Raw genomic sequence first — 25,861 nt, 5'->3', positions numbered from 1 at the left:
ACTGCACTTCCTTTGCATCAGGAAGCATGGGCACACATGTTAAAAAACTAGTAGTCAAATTCTAAGATAAAATATAGACATTATCTACATATATTTTTCTTTTTTAAAGTGTCATTTTATCTCCATATTTGTGACAACTATTTCCCCATAAATATAAAATTTAAAAAAAAATATTAGGGGAATCTGGCAGTCCTTCTAAGAATATTTTCCTGAAGTCTAAAACAGTCCACAGACTCACAGGTAACTTAAATCTAATGGTACTACAATGACCCTAGTTTTAATGTTACTCAGTTTAAGCTTAGTTAATTGGCTCGTTTCTCAGAATTATCACAACAGTCTCTGATTTTATAGGTGATATAACAACAAGCAACTACGACTGATGCTCTGTCATTATATTTACACAGTTATCTTAGTCTTTACCTGAGAAATAAAATCTCTTGTCTCATAACAATTTTGTTTTGTTTTGTTTTGAATGTGATGACCCACTCTCTCCAGCTATCCCCAAAACCTTTGACAGCTCTTGGCAATACCCAGATATAGGCTAAAAGTATTCGTTTATTCTTTGATGCTCAATTTTATTCATCACAATGACTGGACTATTGTTATTAACTTCAGTTTGAGCAGACAGGTTCATGAAGTCTCTCTGAGAAAATGTACCACTTTAAATGCAATCTTAGCACCTTTAAATACATCTTTAAATCTGCATCTTTTACAGTGTTTACATATTTTTCCCCATTGATTCAGTTTTATATCAAGTTCTTTCTTTTGAACATTTCAATAACAAGCTCTCCCCACTGCTAAATTCAAGAATTTCATACATAGCAACACATTCCATAGCAATTAAATTTTCAAATTATTTGAACTATAAATAGAAAATCACTGACTAAACAATGGGTAAATGCATGTGGGCAGTTCTGCGATGTTCCCTCAGCATCAGTAGCCCAGAAGTCAGAATATCAGATGCGCAGATGATGCTTTTTCAACTGTTTATAGCCTGGGCAGTTTGGGAGGAGGGAGGTGTTCAGAAGAAGAAAGCTAGCTAGAGGTAGATCTCACACCAGGAAATGGACACAGACCAGCTGGAGGAGTATCAGAGATATGCAAATGAAATCAACTTTTTCCCTAATTTAGGTATTTGAAAGCTAAATAACTAAATCTGACCTCAGGCTTCCTTTGTATTTAGTGGGAAAAAATAGGCATCCTGAATGGTAGAAGACTTATTTGCCTCCATAAGTCAAAGAGTGTGGGCTTTAAGTAAGAAAACAACCAACCAACTCACTCTTCACATATACCAACTGAGGTATTGTTGACTTACAGATATCTAAGAAATGACTGGTGGTATCTTATCTTCTTCACTTATAACAAATCTAAGTAAGTATCAAACAATGCAAAGGCAGTGAAATGTAACTTCTCCTTTGCTAAATGTGCAGTAATTCTCTCTTTGCATAGAGAAAGGAAATTCACCAAGAAGAAACTCCCATTCTGGGGACCCATTTTTCAACTTTAATCAAAAGCAGCACACCAGAAGAAGACAGGAAGCTTCTCATCCACACACTCCCTCTAAATGAACATCTACCGAGTTGTATTCCTTGTCTTCAAGCAGATCAGAATGATATGGTGGAACCTGTGTTGCTTCTTTCTCCCTCTGACATAGTAGTTTCCTCACAATTCTCTGCTCATCTCTTTCCGCTTTACATAGTTAAACCTATGAACCTACCTGTGCTTCTGGTCTTGATTCCTGCCTGTCCCATAAGGATCCCCTTGTGGTAGCATACTCAGAGAAAGCACAAAAAAGAGACTGACACTCCTCTGAAGTCAGAGGTGAGGGACTGTATCCTCAGCCACAAGCAACTAGAATATCCTACAGAACAGGTAGGAGGCTTCAGAGAGAAACTACAAGAAAAATAAAGAACAGGAATGTATGAATCTGCAGCAAGGTCTACAAGGTCAGGAAAAACCCTAGCAGAGACCAGAGATGAACAGAGAAAGCAGGCAGAACAGCCTAACATAAACGAAAGCGAGTGGACAGGGTACTCCAGGGCATGGCTTAGGGGGCATGGTTAATGGTTGGACTTGATGATCTTGAAGGTCTTTTCCAACCGAAATGATTCTATGATTCTATGACAACCAGAGACTGCTCTTCAGAGAAAATACAGCGCTACCAAACATACAACTGCAGCAGCAGAGGAACGGTAACACAGAAACAGAAAGGCTGAGGTCACCTCCACAGGATGCACAGTGGGGAGGAGGAACGAAGCAGTTTGTAAGGCATGATGGCAGCTAGGAACAAGTGATGTGAATTTGCAGAGGTCCCTATTTTTTTCAAAAAATACCAACATCTCCTGAAAAATCTTCTTGCCTTCAAAACTATTTAGATATGAATCTTTGCTAATAAGACTGGCAAAACACAGGTTCATTTCTCATGTGGGCTACATCAGAATCACCATGAACTACCTATCAAAACAAAGATATCATGTGTGTTACAGCAGATAAGACAGATTAAAAACTCCTCATCAGAAGAATGAATGAGGGTAAATATTTGAATAGCATATAATACACATTTCATTAGAAAATTTGAAGGTTTTTGCAACAGCAACAAATGGATATCTGAAGGATGAAAAGATGATGATATCAGTACAATGAGGTTCCAAAAAAAACCTAATAATTAATACTACAGGCCAAAAACCTGAAAGCTCCAGAAAAAAAAATGGGGAAAAAAACCCACCTGAAAACCAAAACCAAAGCAAAAAAAACCCCAAACACAACAAGCAGGCTGGAAACAAAGATGTTAGACTCAGTTTGAATCAAAACAAAACAAAACAAAAGAAATCTTCTGAAGAATTTGCAAACTCCTCTGAGAAGTCAAGAAGAATTAAACTCATGAAGCCTGAGCCCAAAACAGCAACACACACAAGAGAAATGCTGATGATGCAGAAGAGAGTGATTTGCTGTGTTAAGAAATTCTGAATGGTAAATGGAACGATAAATCCCCTTAGGGGAACTCCAGGCCAGAAAGTAGCAATGCCAAGAAATCATGTAGAATAAGACATAGTAAAAATGAAGGGCAAAAGAAAGGCTAAGTCTAAGGTCAAAGAGAAGGGGAGAGAGTGCCAGTCCTGTGTCAAAAGAAAAGGTTGATTCTCAAGTCAGGGATAAGAGAAAGGCCAAGCCTCAGATTAAGGAGGAGGAGGAAAAGGAGGACAAGACACAGCTAAAGGAGAAAGACGGCAGAAAGGGGAGGGGAAAAGACCAATCGGGGGGGAAAAAAAAAAAAAAAAAGATTAAGGACAAACCCGAAGTCAAAGGAACAGAATCCAGACAGCTTCAAGACCATGCTGAGACATACTGAAATTAAAGATCAGTTGGAACAGCAAGAGTTCCACATAATAACCCTCAAGCCTGTCAAGGTACAGCTTTCAGAGACAGTAGGTAAGGAATCAGATGAATAGAAGACAGAATAATCCACCCAGTGGCATGAAGTTCAAATCATCTATTCAGTCCTCACTTCAAGTATATAGTTAAGTCTCCTTGGGCCTTCTACTATTATTTCTGTGTTTCTGAAACTAACAGCAAGAAATGTACCAAAAGGCACTTAAGCAGCCATTACAGCAAGGCTCTAGCTATGCTCGAGGTAATGTTGACTATCTGTGTCACTTCCAAGTTATTACTAGTAAAGCAATTACCCTTGATGAAATCATGTATGCCTCTTTGTGCATGAGGAAGCTCTGATAAATACATCTGCCTTTCTCCCATATGATTTTTTTTAAGAGCCTAGGTAATTCAGGAAGAAATTACCTTAAAATTTTCATAGCCAGAAAGACTGGAATGACTGAAAATTCATTCAGTGAAAATTCATACATGAAAACCCTCACATAAGTAAAAAAGTTTTTATCTTTACTTCACACAAATGATGTGTCAGATACTACCACTGTTGGTTAAGGCACAGTCAAAATATAAGCCACTGAGCTGTTTTTCACACACCCTCCCCCCGAAAATGCAGTGTAAGGTGAGAGAAATTGCAATCCCAGCCATCAAACTGAAATCGGCGCATCAAAATCTGCCTGCACTTAGGCCTTTGCCTATCTAGCTGCATAAATTTCCATTCCTATACTATCTAAACATCTTTCCGATGGATAGGACATGCACAGGGAGGCTATTGCAGTTCAGTGTCAATATAACTGAGAAGTTGCCAGGGATACAAGGCAGAGGGCCCCGACTGACAGCAACATCACCAGAATTTCTGAGACTTCTGTCTCTTGAAAACGGAGCTTTTACTCATTTTCACCTTCATGGAGTTTCCCGGTTCTCCAGAATGAAATTAAAATGTTAGTAAACCAAATCATAGAATGCGACCCACCTATACTGCATCTCCAAAACAAATATTCACAGAAAACTTTTCAGCATAGCACGTCCCTGAGAGCACCACCAACCCCGGCTGTCCCTGCCCAGGACCCCCGGGGCTCCCCCCACCCCACCCAGGGCCCAGGACCCCATGTCAGGGGCCATCAGCCCCTGCCCCAGCAACACTCCGGCTCCCCCCAGCCCTGCCCGGCCCGGCCATGGGCCCCTCCGAGCCGGGCCCATGTCCCATTCCGTCCCCGTCCCGTCCCCGTCCCCATGGAGGTGCCCGATGCCCGGGGCTGGGGCTGCCCCGGTGCCCCCGGCTCCTGGGGGGGTGGGACGGGCCCTGGCTGCCGGGCCCTGCCCTCAGCCCCCAGCCCCGGGGAGCCCTGGAGGCTCCTGGCCCTTGTGATGCCATGACGCAACATTACCAAGATCAGAACTGCAAGGGCAATGTTCACGCAGCAAAAAAATCCTACTTTAACCAGACCCACAATGAGAGACAAACGAGGAGCACATCCTTCTTGCGGCAGCTGTCATTCCACCCATAACAGAATCACCAAAATCCGCACCTCCTAAGCCCGTGATATATTTTTCCCCAGCCACCTCCATGGAAACTATGTGGAAAAAAAGCAAACAAACACACAAACAAAAACCCACACCACACACTGTAGCAGAATGAACTCACACAATCAGTCAAGAACAGAAACAACTAGTTACCACGTAATTTTTTTATAGTATTCCTCTATAACTGAAACTTTTCCTATTTCTCCACCCAGACTAAAACCTCCAAGATAAACCTAAGCACTAAATTCCTTAATTCCAATGAGTACTCAGAATTACAGGCTCCACAGAGACATGAATCTTACTATTGTCTCTACGTCTCTTCTCTAGAGTAGCCCTCATTTTTTGTTATAGCCTATCTTCATGGTTTTTTACATGACTGAGCCACCTACTTTGCACCTATACCTTCTACAGAGGTGCTGCCTCTCAAATTGTCTAATCGATAATTATGTTGTGAAAAAGGTTGTATCTACATTACCTTCTTAGGAGGTAATGCTCAGAACATTTGTTGCTGGCAAGTGTTCAGTGTGAAGTTTGCTGCTTTGGTTTCAGCCCCTTAGGAGATGGTCTTCTGCATCCAAAACCTCATCATTTTTTCCGAGTATATCTGTTAGTAAAATGAGTGATGCTAACTCTCTTTACTAACCTTGCTAAACTTTGAGATTACCTAACTGAAATTTTAACACAAGAACTTGTCTTAAAATTGAGCAATCAAAACTGAAATAAAAGAAGAGCGGCTTTCATCCTAGTAAAAAGCATTATATAAAGAAGGGGCAATGAGGTTACTGGTTCCATCTCTGCATTTTGCATTAAATCATCAAGTGAAAAATAAATGTCTCAAAATGGAATAAATATACAGAGGTGGTCATCACTGGACTACAGCCTCATACCATTTAGACATAATTCCCTTTCCTTTACCTTGACATTTTATCTCCTTCCCTATCACTTGCCCCTTCTCCTTCCAAAAGGTATTTAATAATTTATTTCTTCTAAGTAGTTTTTACCTGTGTAGAGATTATCATCACAACCTAGGGGCAGACATAATCACATCCCACATAGACCTACAGACTAAAACCCACACAATCTAAACTGCAAGGAATTGGTTTTTCCCGCCTCCTTACTTGTCTCAAAATGATTGTTGAAGAAGAATGAACAATATTATCACAAAAATAACTTGTGAGGGGGTTGGGGAGTAGAGAGCAACAAACCCAAGGTACAACAGCAATCTGACAGGATCACATTAGCAGTCTTTAAAAACAACCAGTGTGGCTGGAAACACTCAAGTATTGACTAAATAGATTTCTCTAGACATCTTTTCTTAATTCAAAACTTTGGGTGATGAAACAACTAATCCGAAATCCATTTCCAGGCACGTGGAGGACAAGGTAATCATTAAGAGACGTCAGCATGGATTCATCAAGAGCAGGTCATGCATGATCAACTTGACAAACTACAATGAAGTAACTGGCTTGGTAGATGAGGGCAGAGCAGTGGCTATTGTCCACCTGGACTTCAGTAAGGCTTTCCACACTGTTTCCTGTAAGATCCTCATAGAGAAGCTGATGGCATCTGGGCTGGATGAGGAGACAAAGGCTCTGGGGGATCCGATTCATGTTTATAAATACCTGAAGGGAGGGTGCAAAGAGAGCAGGGCCAGGCTCTTTTCACCGATACCCAGTGACAGGACCAGAGGCAATGGGCACAAACTGAAACATGTTCCCTCTGAACATCAGGAACCACTTTTTTACTGTGAGAGTGACTGAGCACCGGCACAGGTTGCTCTGAGAGGTTGTAGAGTTTCCCTCCTTTGAGATATTCAAACGTTGTCTGGACATAGCCCTGGGCAACCAGCTGTAGGTTTCCCTGCTTGAGCAGAGGCATTGGACAAGATGATCTCCAGAGGTCCCTTCCAATCTCAACCGGTCAGTCATTCTGTGCTTCTGTGATCCATAAATATATGTACCTTTTTCAAGACAGACAGAATATGCCATCAAAATGAGAGTCTTGCCTGACTCAAAGAAGCCAGATTCTTGTTGCAAAGGTTATAGCAGATGTTCAGTGTTTGGTTATGTCTAATTCATGCCAGTGAATCATTTCATCAATTACTCAGATCATTATTTCTCCTTATGGAGTAGTGTCATTTGGTATTAGCAACTGAAGACCAGCTTGAACTATAATCTCCCACATCTCAAGTGAGCATCTTTGTGTAAAACTGAGCAAAAGCATGACTCAAGTCAAGTCAAACAGGAATTGCTATAGTCCTGTATCTCCAGGGGTTGTTCTGTCCTCAAAAGAGACAAGGGAAGAAACATATTTTAACTCTTTCCCATTTGATTTAAATCATGATAGAGAATCACCTGCCTACCAATGGAAAGTCACAGAGTCAGAACAAGGGGAAAGAAACAGCTCCATCTTCTTCCAGCCCTACAGAGAACTCTGACATGAAACAGGATGCAGGCACCCTTACAACTCCTTTAGCCTCCTTGCCAAGAAGAGAAAAGCACTTAAGTCTCTATCTGGCAACGACAGCCTTGTGAGCAAACACAAACACATTTGAAAGCCACAAGACCGTGGTTCATGTGACTTATGAGAGCCCGTCTATGTTTGCAGCTTAATGGATCTGTTTCTACTGCCTTCCCCTAGGCTTCATTCCCACAGTTGTCTACATTACAAGGCCTCCTAGTAAAATCACAATTCCTTTCCTTTTTACGTACGTGGGGCTTCCTTCCAACAGATAAAATAACTGTAAGCAGGAGTAAACAGGAAGAAAGGAGTAAAAGGGACTACAGAGCAGTTCCAGATCATGGCTCAACCTGCCCATAGCCCAGTCTGCCCCAACTGTTCCAAATCCTACCCCAGCTTGCAGTCTGAATAGAGCCAGAATTTACTTGAGTAACAAAGAGCAACAACAGCAAATTATGGAGAATTTATATCTAAGGTTCCCATTTCTCTTCCCTCAAATTCAATGAGGAGAAAAGTCTTTTGCTGGAAACTTTCTTCCTCTAATTAAATTCCATTCTGGCTTATCTGGGCTGTACTTGAAACTATCAGTTTTCCCTTCTCTCGCTATCTGCTTTCAGGAAAGTTTTGGCAGTTTACCAAAATCATAGTATATAAAAAAGCAAATATTTTAAAATGCATATCCTTTTTTCCAGCCAAAATGTGACATAACATCAACGATGGTAGCTGCTACCAGCATTACTATTGTATTGGGAGTGCATGAGGAGACTAAAAGAGAAGGGATCCTGTTGAGGTTGAACATTTGACTTTAAGGTGTTTTGCAGGTGTGGTAAATGTTGTATTTAGCATCATATGGGTTTTGTTTTTCTTTTCTTTTCCTGTAACTGACAATATTCTGTGAAGACCATACAAAAAATCAACAGAAAAACAGTCATAAAGTTGAAAGAACATTATTCATTTTTGCAAAGTTTTGAATTCAAAAGCTGAACTGTATTTACCAAAGCAATCTTAATTTGACCCCCTTATGATGTGACATTATTAAAGGATATAATTTGAAATTAAATTACCTGGGTTTTTTAACAACATTCTGGATGCACAAACTGGACAAATTTGTGTTTTTCCCAAGCAACCTTAAACATGCTATTTTTAAACTTCTGAGTGTTTTATCTTTTTCATCTGAATTATACTTGCAGACTAATATAACATGAAAAACAAAGCATATCACCATTCAACTCGTTATTGCCATTTGCAATACATCCTCTACAGTGCAAATTCTTTTGATTATTTCTCTCTCACCTTATCTTCTTAACTTGCTGGATTTGTTAAGAGGAAAAAAAAAAGTTTACTATATGCCTATCAACCTTCTGAACGTATGCAATGGTGTAATAGCCCTCTCCTGGTTTTGAGTATTATCTTCTCTTTTAAAACTAATATCTCCCTATCTATACTTATGTATACCCACTTATATATTCTTATTGTAGCAAACTGATTTACAAGTTCCTTCAACAAATCTTAGACAAGTAACCACTGAGGCAAGAATTTAGTAGAGAACTTTATGTGTCTTCCTTTTACTTGGTGACTTGATGCTGTCTTCAGACCATATATAACAGGTGAGAATGTGGCCCTAAATCTTTTTGGTAAGTCTGACATATTCAAAAGATATTTGTGCAATAAACGCATTTTGTTTAATGTTTCTACTAAGAATTAAGTCAAAAGGAGAAAGTTAAATTCATTAATTATAACTTAATCATTCATTATAATTTTATTGTGTTGAATGAACCATGCAGCAAATGTAAGATAAAGGTTAAGAGTGATGATAGATTCCTGGAACACCCACAAGAGAAGCATGAGCCCCTGACATTGGATTAGCTTGATCCTCAGCTAATCAACCACTCCATGTACTAACTGAACCTATTAGATTTAGAATTCTCCAAAATTAGCACCAGACAGTGCAGAATAATTAATTGAACAAGCTAATAACAAACACAGTAATAATAAAAGCCCTTAAATTTCCTCAGGGCAGGAAATCAATATGTTGGTAAATTTATTTAAACTCCATTACATGAACCAAGTAAGTTGCCTAAAATGTTTCCCATGTCTTGGAATATTTACTGAAGATTCTAAAGCTTCCCAAAAGTCTAATAAATCCTCTCTTGTCTCCCATCAGAGCGAGAAATGAAAAGATTTCTCTCACTGTAGGGCTATATATAAAGTCATTGTTCTGTATTTAGAACATTCTGTTTTCGGCTAGACCTTGGTTGCTCAAGGCTGTCAGTCATCTTTAGATCTCCTGCCTGCAATAGCAATAGGTTATATCATATGCTGTTGATTACAGGTCATAACAAAAACAAATTTATGATCGTCATGAGTCCAATACCTCCACTGTCTTTCCATTTATCTGGTTGAGAAGCCAATTGCTTTTCTCTGCCCTGCTGTTACTTGGAAGAATAGAGATATTCAGGAGCGCATGAGTTATGAATATGTTGGCCTTTTAGTGGTTTAGTTCCCAAAATTGAAGAAAGGCTACAGTTGCTTTGAGCAGAAACTAAGAGATTGATCCAGAGCCCTCTGAAGTCAATAAAAGTCCTCATGAGATCAGCAGACTGCAGAAGTCAGTCCAAGTATCCATGTCTCATATTTGCTGTCTCATACTTGGCTGCAGCCTATTGGACACATAATTTTGGGAGGAAATTCTGACAGGACATAGATAACTATACTCAGGGGTAGCTGCTACTGGAAAACTATAAATCACACCTAAGAGCATGGTTGTGACAGCAATAACTATCACAAGGTCTCAAGTACAGCATTAAAGAGAAACATATTTTAGAAGTCTCTTGCACAAAAGCAAAATCACTGCCATTTTGCAAACCACAAGAAAAACTTTACCTCAAAAAACTGTAAGAACTGATGATATACCCTGAGTTATATACTGAAACAAAGCTAACTGACCAAACTGGTTTATCACATAATACATCATAGTGCTGTGCAAAGCCAACAGGTGCCAGAAGCTGAATGTCAGAGGACCTTCTGCCCGAGCAAAGCACCCAGCATCTGGAGGGGTGAACAGCACTGCCATGTCACTGCGCTGATATGTGTACTGAGTCCAGTTCTCCAAGTAACTTGGACTTACACGTTGCACAGTGCTGCAAAATATTTGCTGAAGTACTACTCTGAGTACACACAGACTCCAGAAACATGCATGTGAGGTCAATATTATGGAGGATAATGATAAAGTGTAAGCTCACGTAAGGCAGCTAAGTGGCCTGATTTTCAAAAGCTTTGAAAAACTAATACCTCAAAAGACCCCTCTGGTGTCAAACCACTGCAGCAATAAAATCCTTCTCTGTCTTGAGCACTGCAAACTCCAAATGTTGTGTATGTTATTTTTCAAAAAGTAATTGCCTATTTGTAGAAAATGTTCTCACCATAGGTAACTATGCTAACAAAGATATTCTGCATGCAAGTAATCCTTTGAAGTTTTTACAAATACACTAGGTCTTCCACTAATACATAACCTATATTACAAACACATAAAAGTACTGCAGTTTGCAGTTCTTTTTCATTCTTTCTTTTCTATTAACCTGTCTAAGATACAATTGAGACTCACAGATGGACAAGTGATAAATGATTTTGTTGTAGTCATCAGCTGGTTTTAGTTAATTCAATTATTAAATCTCCTCAGGAAACAATAGGACATCATGACAAAAGCTTGTTGTTGTTTTTCAGTAGAGCTCTTAACTTTGCATCATTTTAGGGAAGACCTTAAATTTTTTTACTAATATTCTCAGAAGTTGAAACTGAACTTGAGATATTGAGAAAAAATCCTATCTATAGAAAACACAGATCATATTCTTTTGAAATTAAGTTCTTGTTATGTAATCACTTGCAAACAAGTAAACAGAAATTGTCACTATCTGATTATCTATGCACAAAGAAAAGCTACTGCTTCATTCAAGAATCCGACTAGAACGTATGCCCTCACAAAACAAACCTCCCTAGCTGGTATTCAAGACACAGATGTTCACAGTAAACGAACCACTACAGATGGCCATTTTTTTTTTTAGAATTTGAGTTTGCATTTGTTTCAATTTTTATTTTTTAAATCACTCATTTAAAAAAAAAAGCTATTCACAAAACCCATTCAAGATTATCAAGTGGATACATGCAATCTTTTGTTTGGCAATAAAAACCACCAAACATTTAAAAGAGCTGAAGAATACATATACGTATACATATACATACTATTTTTTCATTAGAACTTGAAAATTTTTTATTTGAAAAGTAACTTTTTAACATGAGTTTCAGTTTAAAAAAATCCAAACATGTCTAATCCTTTAGCCCTTTTCATGTGAGAAATATTATCTGTTGCTGCTGAATTGAGAGACCTGTGCTGCAACAACCACAGTATTAGCTATTCCCTTGATTGGTACCCTTTGGTAAAATTTTAAAATAGAATTGAAGTATTTGTCATTAATTAGAGTTATATAATGTCCTGAACCATGATTATAAATAATGAAGCTAGTCTTCTGATTCCAAATTTTCATATTGCAATTAATTCACAATGCCAAAAACAGTTTGGGGTTTAAAACATTCAGGATTGGCTCGAAATGGAAACTGCTGTTTTTACTCCTGCTTTTGGAAGTTTAAATTTTATGTCTTGAGTTAAGTACATTTAGGCAGGCAACTCACATGGAGATTTTCCTTCTGAAATACCTATGAAATTGCTAGTGACTATACTGTGAACTTAGTCCTCTAAATGTAAGTGTTCTACATTGCACTTTGCCACCCCCCAAAAATTCAGCTATATCTCCACTGTTTTCTGCTTAGCAAAACTCACAAAGGACTAAGAGATGGTAGTCTGAGTCCTTAAACCTCAGCCACAGTAAAATACATCCATTATAGTTATTTCCAATAGAAGTTATGCCTACTATAGATTTTTTTCACCCCTTTTAAATTCAGAATAATTGAAAACCCTGTGAAACGCCTCCACATGTTTTCAAGAATATGTCTCACACAGAATGCACTTGTAGATAACCAGCATATAAAATTCTTTCTTTCATCCATAACGATCTGCATCCATCATAACTGAGTAACTTCTGGTTTTCACATATGACTAAAACCACTGAATGACAATGTTGGATGGAAGAATGAAGTTTCTTGACACCAATAACCCACAACAAACTGTGAAAAACCTGCTGGCATGCAAAAGTTCAAAAAGGACAATAGTCTGATCATTCAGACCTGTAGTATGTGCAGTAATAACCTCAAATTAAGGCTAGAGCCTAGACTATCAGTGTCATTCAACCATATCAGACATCCAACAATCCCACATCTTCATAAGGAAATTTTTTTTGAAAATGATACAAATGGTCAAACGTCAAGAACTATATTCCCACGAAAAGAGCAGTCCTTTATGTTAAAAGGAGACCCATAACTTTATATAACAGAAATAACAATAAAGCACAATTGTAAGGGACCTTTGCTCCAGAAATAACACGGGTGTCTCAAACAAGGCCTTAGAACAGGAAAGCCAACAGCATATAGTCTGTGGAACAATGTAAGCTGACCAAGTTCACATTTACATTCATTGATCAGGTTTCACCTGATCGAACGAATTTATTACTTACAAACATTAATCACAAGTGCTTAATCTCATTCTAAAGAAGACCTTAAAAACGGTTAATTGCATCCCAAAGTTCTTGTTTCTTCCCAGAAATTGCAATGAGAGCCCAGAATAACTAGTTTGCACACAACTGTCTACAGTTTGAAAGTAGACCTCTGTGGAATGCAAGATGAACCATCACACAGGGGACTTAAGCAAGGTCCTTCCTTAAAAAATTTACAAAAATCTTACCAATCGTCTGCATACACTTTTAATGATCCTACTAGACAGTTAATCTAGTCAGCACCTGATCGTACCTAGACTGAAGGAAGAGTACCAAATGTTAAGTTTAGTTACAGCTTTTCTAAGTTACAACCAAAACCCACCGCACTTCCAAGAGATTCAGAACTATGGTACTGGTTTTCAGTGGCATCTAAGTTAAACTACTGGTATAAAAGCCTGATTTAGGAAATAAAGAGCACTGTCAGACAGATAGAGCTCTCACTGATCTGACAGAGACATCTTGGAGAGAGAGATGTTCATTCAAGAGTAGGGAAATCACTGAAATCCAGAGGTTGTTGGTGTCTCACACCAGTCATCTTCATGGAATCAAGTGTAGAAAAAAAAAGTCAGCATGAAATTTTTGTCATACAGCTCAGCACATGTTAGAATGAATTGACTGACTAAAATACATGGATCTAAAAATATAATGCATCCCTTCCTAGCTCTCCTAGTTTGTGTAATATATTCAATATGTATTTGATAAAAATTTTTAAACACAGCCTTACTGAACACATACACAGTTCACAGTGGGAAACAGAGTAGCAGCCCTGCAAGGATCTTTCATCAGCTGCTAATAAGTGTGTGAGGCATATGATAAAATAAAGGGGGGTTTTTATTGGATTTTTTTTGGGGGGGAGGGGTGTTTTGTTTTGTTTTGGGAGGTGAGGTGTTCCCCAGTTGTTGTATCAGAACAGCCCAGAATCTACACAGTCACAAATTCTCAGCTTCTTCAGTTTGCATCAGCCAACCTCTAAGAATAATTAGTCTGAGACATCCAGGCACTGGCCAACTGATCTCATGATCTGAAGTAATTACTTAGATTATTAAGAAACTTTTGCATTCCTTCAATGCATAGCTTTTTCAGGAAAGAAAACTGCAGCTAGGCTTAAAGATGTGATGAAAAAAATCTGCCACTGGTGGGATTAGTTTGGAAGACTGAATCAGTTGGTATCCAGCTCAAGAAATTCCGTGGGCATTGCTGTTTGCCACAATAAAAGCCAAGATCATCAAGGGGAACTCTGTACTCCCTGTTGTAGTACCTCAGCTTCTAATGAATTTAGCCATCTGATCCTGCAACATCATTCCTCAAAGTACAGCCTTCTGAAAGTGACATTTCTGGGAATAGCACCAAGATATGACAGCAATCACTGTATGTGTTGTTAATGCCTGTGGCTAGATTTTGTATTTTGGAATACCTTGAGGCATCGGGTAATGTGGATATCAGGCAATTCTTGTGGTGATTTACAAAGTCATAGTGCATCTAAATGTACCATCACAATTATTGTTTGATAAATGATGTAGTCTGAGGAAGAGAGGACACCCTTCCTTCCAAAGGATGCATTACCAAATACTAGAAGTTACAAGGGGATACAAAGTCACCTCACACTTTGAAACAGTGTACAAACAAGTCCTGGTTCTACTTATGTAAGTATAGCAAAACATAAAGTAAATTCACTTTTTTTGCCTTAAAAGATCATGAAATAGCTTACAAATTAAAGTATTATACTGTTATGCTATTCCTTTGCCTAGAGCAAGCTAAACAAGCAAAAAGACTCTTGGAATTCTCTCTACTCTCCCTTTTTGAGGAAAAGGCAATATTCAGGAAAAAATTGTAAGCTCTGCCTACATGATCCCGATTTTCGTATCTCTGATGTTAAGCGTAAATGATCTAATAGGAATTTTTGATTCCTGACTGCTGGTAAGGCATGTTTTGCCTTGAGTATGCTAGCACCTCAGCCTTAGTAATGCCAAGGGTCTGCAATTCACAGCTCTGTAAGCTTTTCCCTAAGCCACCGAAGCAGTGTTTTCCAGAGCCTCCCTAGCAGTATTTTTCTTTTTCCCTTGATGTTCTCAAACTCTAGGCCTTGTGTTGTTATTCTTACAGTCTTGCAACTGCAAATCCCAATAGTTTTGCTATGTTAGGCACTCGTGGAAACAACTACCACTACAGTGAGAATGGTCCCTCTTTTGCCTACCCTCCCCCATCAGCTTTCCTTAACTTTTGTTTTGTAGATTCTAGTTTATAATAGAGAAAACCAAAATATAGTGTACAGCAAAATAGATAATAGCCATTTAAATACTTAATAAATATTGTCCAAGAATAAATCTTAATAACCAGTATGCAACACTTGAACCTAAGAATTACGGTACTCCAATCAGGCCTAATAGCATCAAGAAGTGAAACAACCAGTGGGAATTTTCACATGGTCTTCAGTATACAGTGTGAGGGGAGAAGCATGGCAAAAAAAACCATCAGCCTTGTCATCTTCATTGCTTTCACCTGCTGCACCAGAGAAATACCGTAGGGAAAAGTGCTCATCAGGGACTCCCCACCATTGCCACTGCTTTTCCTGGCCTGCTGCTGGGGAGAGTCTGCCCTTTTCTTTCCTCTGTCCCATTCAGTTCCTATTTTTCTTGTATTTTCTGCCTAAAGTAACATCCATCATTAGACCACACTAATAAAACTCTGTGTATGTAAGTCTGTCCCAACACCCTTTTTGTAACAATACTTATGAAAATCCAGAATGAGACTTAGGAATTTCCTATGTCTCTAGGCTGCCAGCCCAGGAAAAAGAAAAGAGCTGAAGTCAATGTACTACTTTCAAAATCATGGTGGATAGGCCAGAGCGACTCCTGGCATGACTTTAATTACATCCAGATCAGAGCACCCCAAAGCATTTCCCAGTCTGAGTGCTGGAGCTATATCCTGATTCTGTTTTGGGCAAGGCTCACATTTTCACCTCCTCCTCTCTTCCCAAAGCGGCTATCTTGTGCATTTCAGAAGCAGGATTGAGTGGTGTTGCACGTTTGGGGTTTTCTCAGTCTAGAAACCTGAAAACCATTTCCCCCCCACCAGAACATAAGCCAAATCAAAACTAAACAAACACCCCCCTCCCCCCCAAACAACAATAAATTAATTCCTTTGCTCTTTTCTCCCCCCCCCAGAAAAACTATTCTCAAACATATATGAAAGACTCTGGAAAGCATGTAACAGTGCAGACAAAGTCTAGATTCTTTATCTTTTCCTAATATATTCCATTTATTTCTTGTGGAAAAATGCTTATGTTTTTGCAAATAAAGACAAAATATTGTTGTACAAAAACCTGAGTTCTTTGGCCAAACTTTTTATCAATCTCCTCTAGAAAACTACTTCTGGGCTGAGATATCTCCTTACATAAAATTCAGTGCTTATTTATTCATAGAAAGTATGTACTATAAATAATCAATCCTGGTGCATGTCAGAGCAGAAAAAGAAATTGGTATAAGGTAATAAAGTAGGTTGTAGTGGATTTTTTTTTCTTTTTCCATTTGATTTTTCATCCTTCTGTACATGAAACTTCTACCTGTCTAAACACAAAAACTGAGCACATACTAGAAATTCACATGGATTCAGAATTTAAAACATTTCCACTTGACTTTAAATTCTGATAAAACAAAATCCTCCTGTTTAACAAGAATCATCTAAAGGGGCCAAATAAATTTAAAAGATAGTTTTATCTCTAAAAACCACTTGCTTAAGTTCTGAGCCTATTTACACATAGTAAAATGTGTATCATGTTCAAGAATCTTGTTTTCACCACCTCCTGTCATTCACCTCTATCCTTGTCTTAACTTTTCAGAGTCGCAGTGTCAAGAAGGTTAATGCAGTTACATGAATTTGTGATGGACCATTTCGCTCACATTCACTAGGGCAAATATATATGGCTGGCTGGTAAACAATTTACTCCACAGAGAACAAGTTCTTCTTAGCTGAAAAGAGACCTCTGCCAAATTAATACATTAAATGATGTTAGCTGCAAAAGGAGGAGAAAAGTCCTGGAACCTGACTATCTATTTTTAAGCACTAAATTAATACTTCTACACTCAAATATTAGGCACAGTGCCACTGAAGACAATGATATGAACCAACATAAAAACAGCGTTAATGAGATCTTAGTCATTATTGTAATCTTTTAAAGACACGAGTGAAGCAAAATGGCTCTTAAAAGTGATGATGTATGCATTATGTCCATTTATGTGTACAGGGGAAGCTTGTTCGTTAAAGATGTGAAAGGAAGGCTAGTACTCTGCATACTCTGAGGAAAAACTGGTTTCTTCTGGCTGCTTTATTTCTCAACAAAGATCTACTATTTTAAAAGATGACATTTTGGGCTAGGCAGAGGTACATCAATTCTATTTTGTCTTAAAAAGTGATCAGAGAAAAAATTTGTAACTATGGAATATAACTTAGATGTGAAGTAATGGTATAGCAGCCCCTGCACAGACTCTTCAACAACTATTACATTAACATCTTTGAGTGATGTATATGAGTAGGATGAAAATACATTTTACTCTAATTTCTCCCCCACCCCCCATGTACCAGTGACAGAACCATCAAAACCCACATAGTTTGTTAAGCCTGCCTTTATATAATCCCAGGTAAATTTCTCCACATTCTGCATGCACTTCTCTGTGAGACTAATTTCTCTGAGGAACTGCAGGTTAATAGTAAAATTTACCATATTGGGGGAAAAAAAACCCCAAACCAACAAACTAAAAAAGAAAAAAAAACAACACCCAAAAAAGCCATGTATTTGAAATGAAACAGAAAAGATGATTTATTATAATTCTGGGGAAAAATGGGATTAAAAAACCCCAACAAACAATCCTAAACAGAAATACATTCAGCAACGATACCACCGGATATGGTTTCCTTAAAAAGCAATGGTGATATTTTAATAAAAGCTTCATTTGGATAAAAAATATTTTTAAAGATTATTCAGAAGAAAAGCAAGTCAATTTCAAAGAGTACAATCTAGATCCCTACAGGGTGATGATGATACTAAGAATCATATTTTTACCTTGAGCCATATACTGAACTTACTTCTAATATACTGCACCCCCTCAGACTCAACCAAATTCTCATGTCCAAAAGCATCACCTCCTCTTGTAAGTGTGCCTTGCCTCATATGTCGCTATTATAAGCTCTCCAGAATCCAGTATTTGAACTGCCACTCCTCTTATTACTCTGCTCCCTATGCTCTAGTATGTCTACTGTCCCTATGTGTCATCCCCGCATTCCTATCATTTTCTTACATTCTCATATTGTTTCTTTAGTGAGCACCCTGTATTTGTTTTGAGACTCTACCAAAACTGCAACTGACTTCCCACCTCATCTCACTCACTCTTCTCCATTATTATTCTTTTTCTGTGAAAGTTAATCATGTTAACCTTCCTTTGAAACTGGTGATCTGTCTGCAACTCACTGCCTGTTTACAGTCTCTGACTAGGATGGGCATCCTGCAGCAATGAGAAGTAAGAGAAGGAAAACACCACACACCAAGTTAGGAATGATGAGTAAGAGAAGGAGGGGTTGGGTCATTTAAGAAGCATCCTCATCTTGCACAGAGGAAAAGGTAAGGACTGGAATATGCAGTCTCCTCATCTTAGACATAATTATGCGCAGTGCTTAGCTCTCAGGGCTGAAGAGAAATGGTGTTACAAATGCTATCATTGCTGTTAAGAAACTCATGAATGTTCTTCCAGAATGGAACTGGACCACCTCATCTTGCTTTAGCTATTGAAGCCATCATCATCATACTGACCAGTATTACACCTTTAATAAGTCATGAATGGAAGAAAGCATTTCACAGGATCTGGGTTGCTAAGACAAATGACGAAGTTACAAACAGACAAACAACAAACAAACAAAACTTGCAGGAAAGGCAGAAATGGAGAAGATGAAAGATCCTAACTACATGTTCTAATTTCAGTTTTCTGAAGCCAAAACTTGGACAAGACAGATTTGGGCAGAACAGTTCACTAGATCATCTTATTTCCAGAGCAAACAGGGAAAGGAAAATACAGACTGACAATTCCAAGGAGAAATAAATATTTGCGACACTACAACGCAAATGAAGATGGGCCAGCTCTTCTAGCCGGGAACTACTTTTGCTTGTGCTTACATGCCATTCCATGACCCTAACAACTCAATGTAAAATAATGGCACATCCTACCTGCACCATTAACCCACTGCATTTCAGTAACATCTTCACCTTTGTACAAGATTAGGGCAGACAAATCAATGCAGCATGCCTTTCACAGCCCAGTAGTATAAAAATCTTTCTGGACCTTCTAATTTACTCTTTTCTTTAAATATAAGTGCCAGCTGGTCTGCATTATCAAATTGCTAAGGCACTGTATCTGAAACATTATCTATATGTAAAGATGACATCAAACCAATATACACACTAAGCACTTATCTTCAAAAACCATAATTCAAACACAGTTCAGCTACAGGATCTTGAGAAAAAGAAAGACATAACAAATGTAAGATTAAACAAAGTAATGTATTTCCTTAATAATTGTTAAACTGTTTAGATTGAAGCAATAAGTCCACCTATCCTGCGATATAGCTTGTGCACCTGAACTAAAGCAAAGTATTATCACAATGAGCATGAAATTAATATGCTAGCTCTTCCCTAAGGAGATCTCCTCCAGCTCCACGATTAATTTCCAGTTATGCCAATTGCTATTATTTAATCTGTCAAAACCAGTGGATCTCCATCATCTGTCCCCCAATTCACCACCTGCATGTTGGAAGCTACACACACTGAACATTTCTAATTCAGGCAGCAGACCTACTGCTGGCTGTGTTAATACAAATTCACAGCCTCGGGCACCACAGCTCATCTGTCCAGCTGTGCATAATTTGCAAAAAGTTCTACTTCCCCTCACACCATCGTGTACTGAGAACTTATCTTTGCTTTCATGTAGATGATGTAAAATGCAGTAGGCAGACATTATAATAACTACATTAGTGATAGAGATATATTTGGCTCGGGAGACGCCCGCCAACAAATCAGTGACTATGTACCTGACTGAGAAGCAACACTCTGATGAATGTTGTCTTGAAGCACTGCATTGAACCATCTGCTCTAAAGTTTGGGTGAAGGGTACATTTCATACAGCAATAACTCACTAGCTGCTTCCTCTGGTTGTTGCTGGAATCTTTTTTCCTCATTTGTCTGAGACATCCCATGAAATCCAGATACAGTCCTACTCCTTTACAAACTTCAGAGAGTTTTGGTAATGGCAGATGTACCAAAGATTCACATGGGCTTCACCTCTTCTTCCACAACTCTTCTGGAATCCAGGAGAGGATTTTTGCCCTTTTTCGTCACAATTGCCTATAAAATAATATTTACATCTATGATCTAAAAACAGTACAGCTGAACATCCAGGGGGATAACATAACAGTATTACAATGCTACTGTGGAGATAAGGCAAAAACTGTCTCTTCAGCACAACCACAGCTAACGAGACGACTGCACGGAAAGGTGTACAAACTGGATGTGTGTTCTCCATCAGTTTGGTTATTAACACGTACCCAGCTTCTGTTGAAAAGCAAATCCAAGAAACTTGAGGAAGAAACCACAGATATTAACAAGTCTGCACAATCATTTGTCTTTATAAACACAGTCACCAACAGAACATGAGTTGAGACAGTAGACGCTCCTCTATCATCTAGGATACTACTCTAGTGTGCATAATCATTCACACCTATAACAAGCTCTTCAAGGAAGGGACGGAGATGCATTATTTTTCAGAGCCTACTGCTTTCTTTTTTACTTTTCAAACAAAGGTTTGAAGGCAATTTCATTAGCAGAACTTAACATGAAGTTGGGAGAAAACTTTTAAGCTGTATGACATTGCCACTTCTATGCAAATACTCCATATAGTTCTGTTCAAATGCTACTTAATTATAGGACCTGACCAAAAGCCCTTTGAAATTAACAGGAATCTTTGCACTGAATCCAACAAGACCTGGTCCCATGACACTCATCTGCCAATAGTCTGTTAATCTCGGTCCTATTACATAAGTCTGTTAATATTAATGGTTTATGCTACATCCAATAAGAAAATGAGTAAAAATTTATTGTACCTTAGACAGCATATGTCTTATGTCTTATATGGTCCCATATGAATAACATACTGATTTTGTTTATTTGAAAAGACAGATCTGGAAACCATTCACAGCAGATCAGAAGAGATAGAATCATATCTCAAAGCATAAATATATTCCCTGTATAATTTTCAGGTAATTTGTTCTGTATACGCCCAAGTGCTCAAAAGAGATATTTCATGGCTAAGTGATATAGATTGGCGAGTAAAGTAAGTAAAGTAGTAGAGAGAAAGGAAAAAAAAGTTTTATTTGTTTTCAGAAGAATTTTTAGATGTATAATTACACTATTGATAATTTTTGAGTAATATGCTGCTCTATTTAATAGTGGAGTTCTGTGCAGTGCCTGCAAACAACTTTATTTAACAGAAGAAAAACTGGCTAGCACATCTACTTTGCAAGCTTAAGATTTATGGAAATCTTAAAAATCAAGTCTAAAATCAGGACTGCAAAAGTCCGTACAAAATGAAGATACAGAATTAAACACTAAGAATCTCGTTCCATTCCAAATTCTTGATTTCAAAATGAGGCTATCAGCTTTGTCCTTGTTTTATTACATTTGGATGGATAGGAAGTAGGGCTTTTATGTATCAGAAGTCAAAAGTATGACATACAATGTACTATTTGTTTATTGGAATAGAACAAATAGGTGTTTGGAGCTGATTACTGCACAGTCTGTTTTGGAATAAAAAAACACCAAACAGAAGAGTTATTGAGGTTCGTTCGCTTACTTTCCACCAGAGCTCAAAAGCATAAAAGAAATCCTGTTACAGAAAATATAACTGATTTATTTGAGCCCTCTCCATAGTATTTCTAAACAGTTTTTTTGAAAGAAGACTTGCTGCCATTAAACTATTTTTTCACTAAGGGTCCAAACCGACTGTAAAACGTAAAGAGGCTTGATCACCAACCCAGAGATGTCTGGCAACAATATCACAAGATCACCACATGATGGCACTGATCAACATGGCTGGGCAGTCTTACTTGGCAAGACCATTAACTTGACAGCAACGCTACAGAGCACAGTTGCAAGAGTTTGAAAAATCTGTTCCTTCCAGGTCTGTACTGGACCTGTAACCGACCCAGACACTACAGCAATAGGCATTTTCAAAATAATCAAGCCATTAGACCACTTCAAGCAACACTTTGGGACAGAAATCTTATTCATGATCGTCCTCTTCCATTTCTGGCTGTACTAGACCTCTCCTAAATGACAGTGACTGCCTCCACTTGGAGGACAAAGGAAAGGTCTTACCTCTGGACTCATTTGCACTGAGAACCAGTAGGCTCTGTATTTTTGTCTACTGCATTCAATAGATGCAAATCTGAAAGATACTGTTAGATGGAAGTTTGAGACCATCAAATCATGCCACTACTATTTCATCTGTCATCTATTATGGTGAAATGCTGAACTGGCTCAGTCTCAATGATTTGTGTAACTAAATCTCAAAATTATTTTTTTATTTATTTAAAAATAAATTCATATACAAGTAAATAAAAATAAGCTAATTTGTTCTATACATGAAATCATAACAGCCACTGCAGAATTAGCTATAATCGGCTGCTGGCTAATCTAGGAAGAAAACCAAAAATTTTATTCTACAAATCTCTTCTGTAGTTACATTATTATGAAAATATTACATTTTATCTAACAAAAAAATAATTCTTTAGTATGATTCTGTCTCAATTTGTACAATATTTAAAAATAGTCCCTCTATAAGCAATGATGAAGAATTCTTTTAAAGGAAGTTACTTGAATAACAGTAAATTATGACAGCTATGCACTCCTCTAGTTTTCAGAGCGAACTGAATCAGTCCTCTGTGATACTGTCTCAAATATTTTTTTCTAATAAGAGTGCCATTCATTTTCAAAGCTTACCTCTCTTGAAAGGCTCAGCCTCCCCATCAAGTTGCAAATCTCAGTGAGCACATAAATAACAGAAGAAAGACAAGCATGGAAAATCCTAACTCTCTACTGAAGCTAGTCAGTTGGCATACACTTACCGAAACACGTCCTATGACACTGAGTGGTGTGTGGGCTCAGCACAGAAGACAGCCGAAAGAAAGAATCATACATTGTGACATCAGTGACTACAATTTATTTTTAGATTATTACTGTACAAATCTGAGCATTCCTAGCTAGGGATCGTTCCAGCATGTGGTCGTGCATTCGGTTTGAATTAGCCATGCCACTGGTAAAGCCCCACTGCAGATCTCACAGGAAAAGCCACTGTTCCACGAAGGCTGCTTCTATTCAGATCCTCATGCAAACTATGCATGCAAGCCGTAAAGTAACCCTATTTCATATACAGTTTATTTTTAATGTCAAAATTCATTCCCGTTAGTTTACATGGGTTAAAGAGGGATGAGTTTGCCTGTAACATCTCCAGAATAATCTCCTACCTTTTAAATTTAATCACTGCAAATTGTCTATATTTTCCAATTTTCTCTACCCTTATATCCATTTTCAAGTTGTGAAAAGTTGATGAGCATTGTGCCCTATCTCACTGCAAATAAATTTCCAAGAGTATTGTCAATAAAACTTGGTTTTCCTCCACTAGAGAGCAAGGTGGGTTTTTTTCTTTGGTGTTTGGGGTTCTTTTATTGGTGCTTTTTTTTTCCTTCTTTCTTTCAAATCCAATCTGGGGACTACTAAAACAAATACAATGAGAAGTAGAGAACTATTAAAAGGTGACAGAGTTGAGTACATAATCCTATCAGGTGTGAGGATCGAAATGGCTCACAGCATAAATGCTTTACAAACATTGCTTGAGAGCACCTGAGTTGAACTGTGACAGAGGATAGCCGCAGTTGGACATGAGAGACTTATATTGATTTGCGCAGCTCATGTTTATGTTTTGGTTTTATTAGATTTTTTTATCTTTTTTAAAGACTCACAGCCTTATAATTCAGTGCACATAACTAACCAATCTTACTCATGCAGAAGAGATCTTGAATCTCGATGACAGGTCTTCAAGTGACAGAATGACTAAATTATATGCTGGTTATAGCATGATCCTTATTCCTGTCCTACCCAGGTGGAGCTATGTGATTCAGCCATCAAATAGCAGCGTGCGTGCCTGAAAGGCCAAGAGGAGGCTGTACTGAGAACCTGTCAAAAACAAATGTGCAAACCTCTATGCAGCAGTCAGTAAATGTTCCTTGAATCACTCTTTTGTTTAAAAAAAGCCAAACAAATCCTTGTTTCTATACGATATCTTTAATGCAAAGCTTCAGTTAAACAGCTTTTCTTTCTGCCTCTTGCCTTCGTCTCTACATGACAGGTCTTCAGCTGAAGGATGCCTATTAAGATTGACATTCTTATCAAATGTAAAAATTGTCAGGTGAATGATCTGTCCAAGAACACGGGATCAGCTAAAAAGATAAAGTCTTTGTAAGAATAAAGAATATATAGGACAGCACGGCGTCTCCAGTTAACCTACTGGTTTTGTCACTTGTCCTAATTTAATCCAGTTGGCCTGTTTCATTCATGCTATGAGGCTTGCTTTTGTTTGCTTGCATTGTGATGCCTTTAAAAGAAATGACACTTCATCACTGACCACTGCACTTTGCTGATCAAGAAAAAACATCGGGAGTCTTTGAATTTACAGTCTACATGTTTGTGATACAGCACTGCATTTTAAAACAATACTAGGCAGGTAATCACTCCCTCCAGAAATGCAGAAGGAAGAAAATGTATTTTGTCTACATGAATGTTTTCCAGGAGAGACCAGACCTAGGGGACATTAAATGCAATGGAAAAAGAAAAAAAAAAGGGGGGGGGGGGGGGGGGGGAGGATTTAAAGTATCTTTGAATTAGAATCCTCTTGAGGACCAAGGGGTTTTGGATGCCAAACTGAATTTCAGTTTTAGTATCTGCTACAACTTAATAGGTTGTACTTGCACACAGCATACCAACAATAATTGCATCTCTATGACATACAGGCATATGAATAGAGGAGAGAGCAATAACAGCTGTATTTATACACAAAGGGGTAATAATTTCAAGATGATAAAAAAATGAGTAGGTCAAAATTAAATTTCATTTTCTATTATTCTTAGAAAATTACATGCCATCATAGATCTTGCTGTTCTGAGTTACCAGAAACTGCACGGCATGTTTTCATGTTCTCAGCCTTTAATGATTCATTGGAATATGATTCATAAGACAATGCATGCAGCCCTCTACTCAGTAGTATAAGCAAAAAATATTTGGAATGTCCTGCCTTAACGCACAACTATATAGGGGCTACCTATATAGAAGCCTACCTAGGTGGTATTAATAGATAGGATATCAAATGCTCATTTTGTAAGTAAAATGATAATAAAATGCGGGGTTCATTTGTCATACGAAATCAGCTCACTTTTTTACAAAGCAAACTTGTGTTCTTATCTAGGAATTAAAATCAGTGGAAATAATTACTTCTTTTCTTAGGGTGACAGAAAAGTAGTTTATGTCTTCAGTGCTAACAGAGGATTGATACATCTAATAATTAATAAACTTAATTTGTGTCCCGTGGGATGTAGACTATTGCCCTTCCATTTATGAGGTACCTAAATCAGCAGTTATGTTTTAGGAGGAGAAAAATATCAAGAGATTTCCATTTTGGCATAACTGCTTGTAAACTCACCCAATTAAGCTTTGCTTTCTGATCACCTACTTCTAAACA

The 25,861-nt window shown here is 38.0% G+C and overlaps 1 protein-coding gene across 8 annotated transcripts in view; it reads right to left on the bottom strand.

Annotated features, from left to right (window-relative positions):
* NLGN4X (neuroligin 4 X-linked) overlaps nucleotides 1-25,861 on the bottom strand; it is a 184,381-nt gene that overhangs the window by 155,938 nt on the left and 2,582 nt on the right. For 3 of the 8 annotated variants that reach the window (XM_052773961.1, XM_052773957.1, XM_052773959.1), the window contains exon 1: nucleotides 24,635-24,945. The exons of 3 other annotated variants lie outside the window; for them this stretch is intronic. The gene's annotated coding sequence lies outside the window, so the exon portion shown is untranslated. Of the gene's footprint in view, nucleotides 1-20,210; nucleotides 20,419-24,634; nucleotides 24,946-25,861 lie in introns of those variants that run through there. 2 more of the 8 variants (XM_052773956.1, XM_052773962.1) reach the window with 2 other exon arrangements.

The sequence above is a fragment of the Harpia harpyja genome, chromosome 22, assembly GCF_026419915.1.
Source record: "Harpia harpyja isolate bHarHar1 chromosome 22, bHarHar1 primary haplotype, whole genome shotgun sequence".
Taxonomy (NCBI): Eukaryota; Metazoa; Chordata; class Aves; order Accipitriformes; family Accipitridae; genus Harpia; species Harpia harpyja.
Note: the sequence above shows the minus strand (reverse complement) of the source record. Positions and strands in the feature narration are given on the sequence as shown.